The following is a 6,000-nucleotide window of genomic DNA, read 5'->3' on the forward strand; positions in this document are numbered from 1 at the left end:
GAGTAACGGTCAGCGCGTCTGGTTGCGAAACCAGGTGGCCCGGGTTCGATTCCCGGTCGGGGCAAGTTACCTCGATGAGGTTTTTTCCGGGGTTTTCCCTCAGCCCAATACGAGCAAATGCTGGGTAACTTTCGGTGCTGGACCCCGAACTCATTTCATCGGCATTATCACCATCATCTCATTCAGACGCTAAATAACCAAAGATGTTGATAAAGCGTCGTAAAATAACCTACTAAAATAATATATATATATATATATATATATATATATATATATATATATATATATATATATAAAGTCCAATGACATTTCTTTCTCGGAAAAAATCAATACTTTGGCGTCTGCGCACATCTCACAATTTACGAGATATTGCACAAGGTCAGTTCCGCTCCCCAGTCGGATAAGAATAACATGACTACTTATGAATAATTTCAAGTTAGAAATATGGTCGAGCATAAAAAGTCGTATGAAACTTGCCTATAATGGTAATTAAGACGCTCGTATGAAAATTATGAAACTCGCTTGCGCTCGTTTTATAAACATACTCGCGTCTTAATTACTACAATTATAGGCTCGTTGCATAATGTACTATTTCACAACACATCCATATCACCCTACATTTCTTATAATTTCACATTATTTCAACTACCATAAAATACGGCACAGATTGGCTACGATTGCCGATGATATCAAATGGAGTTACACAGGTAAATAAGGTAGGCATCTCTAAGTTCGCCTGATCTCCAAAATTCGTCATTCATTATTGACGTTAAGATAAGATATTTGGCCAAAAGTTGACAGCATTAACTTGATGCTTAACGCGTTAGAACTTCGTTGAATACGCAGGGTGCATTACCAGTATCTTTTGCTAAGAGTTAGTCACTATACTGGGTGTTCATTTCAAAGTGTGTCATGACGTAATCGTCTTAACCCTCTCCCATATCCCGACAGTAAGAAAGAAACTCACCTCAGTAAGTGTTTCCAAACAGTTCACATTCCTGTCACTACCGGCGTTACCGTACGTATAGGTAAGTAGTCTACTCTCTTCAGAATGAACACCGTACTTGCTAGACAACTTCTCTGGCACATAAGTAATACGCCTCTGCGGAAGTGTAGGAAGATTGAATTCTCTAGGCTCATCGACTAGCCACATGACGGCATACAGCGAGCCATGACACATTTTGAACTGACCACGGAGAATTGTGTTAACTGTGGTTGCCGGTAGCCTATAAGATTTGCTCTGTAAGTATCCGTTTCAGTCAACGGAATAAGTAATGAATTTACAGAATGTAATATATCGTTTTAAAGTATATTTTGTGTACTTTCTGGGTGTATTTTGAGAATTACATTTACTATAGTGATGTCCTACTTTATGACATTAGCATTAAATATTGGAACTGTTCTTAAGTTCGCCACTGTAACTTCTTCTATGGCCAACTTAGAATCATTCATTGCTGCTTCTCTTATATCGTTTTAAACAGTTGGCAGTTTAAATAATTGATTACATTTTAACTTTAGTATTGAAATCAGTGATATTTTAGTTATTTTACACGTTAAGGCAGTGATTGCCAAACACCACGAAATTGTGACGTAATAGAAATGCAACCCGCACACCACTATCTCAGGGAGAGGGGTGGAGTGGATATCTCCTCAGGTAATGCAGTGAATAACAGTGCAGAGAGAGACTGTGACCAAGAAACAAAAGCAATATAATATTCTCCTACTTATTAACTATACACACTTTTTTCGATGTTAATTTTTTATCTCCCATTCATTATTTTTGTACCGTTAATAAAATAAAATAAATTTATTTTCTTATTTACCATAAAAAGAATGTGTACTTTACATCAGCAGATATTTGAAATTAGAAAAACGTACCAGGCTGGTCACCAAGTTGTAAATTACACTACATACGTAAAAAAAAAAGTCGAAGTATTTTACCCCAATTAAGACATAGAAGCCAAAACTTTTTATTGTTTGTTTATCAATGAAATATTCAAATTATACTACATACGTCGAAAAAACGTGGAAGTATTTTACACCGATTAAGACATTGAAGCCAAAACCTTTTATTGTTTGTTTATTAATGAAATATTCAAATTATACTATATACGTCGAAAAAATCTGGAAGTATTTTACACCGATTAAGACATAGAAGCCGATACTTTTTATTGTTCGTTTATTAATGGAATATCCAAGTTACAGGTAAGGGCGTGGTAGTCTTCGTAACAAGAAAAATAATGACAACGTACATTGTTCTTTTATACTTGATTTAAAATTTTACAACAAATTAAGTATCTCATATTTTTACCATCTGCGCAAAATAAGTACTTTTTCTCCCATGCTCCTTAAAATTAAGTTTTTACATATTATCTGTTTTCTGTTTTGGAAAAGACATCGAAACATATTATCCTACACACTTGTAACATTACATGCGTACGTCCGCTGCTGATATATGTCTTTACTTATATCGAAGTGATGGCTGTAAACAGAGGGTGGGGGTATGATGCCATGGTTACGCTTGAGTGGAAGCAGGGGCATGTGTCGCGACACAGCTTTTGGCGATCACTGCGTTAAGGAATACTAAAATTACTAATTCGTGTGATAATTTATTAATGGTAAAACTTTGTTAAATTCCGACTATGACCATTTTTTTCTGTATTAAAATATATTACATCTGTAATCTGATGTTATTAACATTTGTGTGTGTGTTTTAATGGTGGGTATTTGATTATATGTCATTCACCAAAGCGTTCCCATCTATGACCGACAAGCCGAAGTTATAGGCTAATGTTCTTTCTCCGTCGTAGGCGTTTTCCCGGTACACCACGAGAGACGAAGTATAGAGTGCAGCATTATGATGATAAATGGAGCAATGATGGAAGGACGGTAAGGGAAACGGGGGTATCCAGCGAAAACCTACCACATACAATAGGCTTTGTCCACCACAAAATCCACTTCCTGGACTCGAACTCGGATTACGGGCGTGTAAAGCAGACGCTCTAGCCTTTCGGATAACGAGGAGTCATTTGCAAAATGTTGATCAGAAATATCGTAAGAAAAACAACACAGTATCGCACTTTTCATTGGCAAGAGTGTTTTAAGAGTTACGTTTACTTCTAGCAATCTGAGACAATACGAGCAATAAAGTCGGTATTAGAAGACGTCATTTTTAATTGGTTAAATTACAACATTTTATCAACTTTACCAACTGCTATGGTCATCTAGAGTCTGAATGAGATGAAGGTGATAATGCCAGCGAGATGAGTCCAGGATCCAACGCCGAAAGTTATCCAGCATTTGCTTTTCATGTGTTGAGGGAAAACCCCGGAAAAAACCTCAACCTCGATCTGAACACGGTCCCGTTCGTTTGACGCTCAGTCTAACCTTACTCCAAAGTGGTGGACAACAGATGTCTTATACACAAAAATTTCGTGTACTCACAAAATGTCCCGAAAAGACTAAGTAAATGATTATGTCTCCTGACCAGAATATTGTACGAAATGGAACTATAATAATTGGAGATTTATCCTTCGAAGAGGTGGAAAAATTCAAATATCTTAGAGCAACAGTAACAAATATAAATGACACTCGGGAGGAAATTAAACGCAGAATAAATATGGGAAATGCCTGTTATTATTCGGTTGAGAAGCTCCTGTCATTTAGTCTTCTGTCAAAAAATCTGAAAGTTAGAATTTATAAAACAGTTATATTACCAGTTGTTCTGTATGGTTGTGAAACTTGGACTCTCACTTTGAGAGAAGAACAGAGATTAAGGGTGTTTGAGAATAAGGTTCTTAGGAAAATATTTGGGGTTAAGAGGGATGAAGTTACAGGAGAATGGAGAAAGTTACACAACGCAGAGTTGCACGCATTGTATACTTCACCTGACATAATAAGGAACATAAAATCCAGACGTTTGAGATGGGCAGGACATGTAGCACGTATGGGCGAATCCAGAAATGCATATAGAGTGTTAGTTGGGAGGCCGGAGGGAAGAAGACCTTTAGGGAGGCCGAGACGTAGATGGGAAGATAATATTAAAATGGATTTGAGGGAGGTAGGATATGATGGTAGTGACTGGATTAATCTTGCTCAGGATAGGGACCAATGGCGGGCTTATGTGAGGGCGGCAATGAACCTGCGGGTTGCTTAAAAGCCAGTAAGTACTCACAAAATGTGTTTAAAATGTTCAGGCCAGGTGAACTAGCTGGCTGTGGAACAGTGTCATGACGGCTGGTTCACAGGTGTGAAACACTTTTCATCGAGATGATTTCCAATAGGCCTACTGCCTTCTTACCTCTAAACACTTCCATAACCAAACTGAATACTGTCTTAGAGTTGCCAAATTTCGAAAACATCCTGTAAATATTTTTATTTAAGTCCCTGGAAGAGGTAAAGGTACACAAAGAGCGATGAAATATTCAATAATTTTCCCACATTTCTCCTTCAAAGCTTCATGTAAAAGACATAAAAACTAAAGCTTCAATTTTGTATAAATAAATTATTTACGCGGGGAAATAAATCACTCTGCAGTAGGCAACCTGCAGTGTCTCCGCATGTTGTGGGTATCCATTTATCTCCATTATCGTATGCAACATATTTAATTTCGTTTGACAATGTCTCCCTTGTGTCGGTCGGTGCCTCACAACTATAGGCCTACACAATGCCACGCTTGATACTTTATGTATTTGAATTACACGAATTATTATGGTATCAGTGTAAACTGTACAACAGTTTGCGTGACTCACACGCATTCTGCACGCATCTGAATCCAACTCGTTGCTATCAAACAATCCTCGCGTGAATAAAGCCCACAAGGCGTTTCCAGCTAAGTTATTCCGACACAGGAACTCAGGTGTAGTGGTAGCCCTGCTCAACGTCATATCATATCATATCATATCATATCATATCATATCATATCATATCATATCATATCAGTAACGGTTAGCGCATCTAGCCGCGAAACCAGGTAGCCCGGGTTCGATTCCCGGTTGGGGCAAGTTACCTGGTTGAGGTTCTTCCGGGGTTTTCCCTCAACCCAATATGAGCAAATGCTGGGTAACTTTCGGTGTTGGACCCCGGACTCATTTCACCGGCATTATCACCTTCATCTCATTCAGACGCTAAATAACCTAAGCTGTTGATAAAGCGTCGTAAAATAACCTAGACAAAAATCATATCATATCATATCATATCATATCATATCATATCATATCATATCATATCATATCATATCATATCATATCATATCATTTTTTTTACAGTCTGCATGCTCCATTACTGTGGGGTAATACTACATGCATTGGTTTACCTTAAACTATGTTCATATAGTTACCTTATATTGATCTAAGAGTTACTTTATAGGCAATGTAGATGGATGAATTATGTACTTTTCTTTCATTGTAATTTGTCAAACTGTATATTGTTAGTAAATTTGATCAAGTTCTTCTGGTATTTGTGCACTAGTTTGTCTTTATTCACTGGCCAGTTTTCAGACTTTAGGACTGCCGCTTTCAGAATGTCTCTTTCTCTCTCAAGTAATTTACAATTGTATAACAAATGATCTATCGTTTGTTCGTCATTGTTGCATGGACATAATGGTCTATCTATAATTTTATATTTATGTAGATAAGATTTTATATTTCCGTGTCCTGTTATTATAGCTGTGAAGTTTGGGGTTATGTTAAGTTTCAATTTTAACCGATCGTTTATATTTGAGATATACCATATCATATCATATCATATCATATCATATCATATCATATCATATCATATCATATCATATCATATCATATCATATCATATTATATCATATCATATCATATCATATCATATATCATATCATATCATATATCATATCATATATCATATATCATATCATATCATATCATATCATATAATATCATACCATATCATATCATATCATATCATATCATATCATATATCATATCACATCATATCATATCATATCATATCATAATATATCATATCATATCA

This window comes from Periplaneta americana, chromosome 5 (assembly GCF_040183065.1).
Source record: "Periplaneta americana isolate PAMFEO1 chromosome 5, P.americana_PAMFEO1_priV1, whole genome shotgun sequence".
Classification (NCBI taxonomy): Eukaryota; Metazoa; Arthropoda; class Insecta; order Blattodea; family Blattidae; genus Periplaneta; species Periplaneta americana.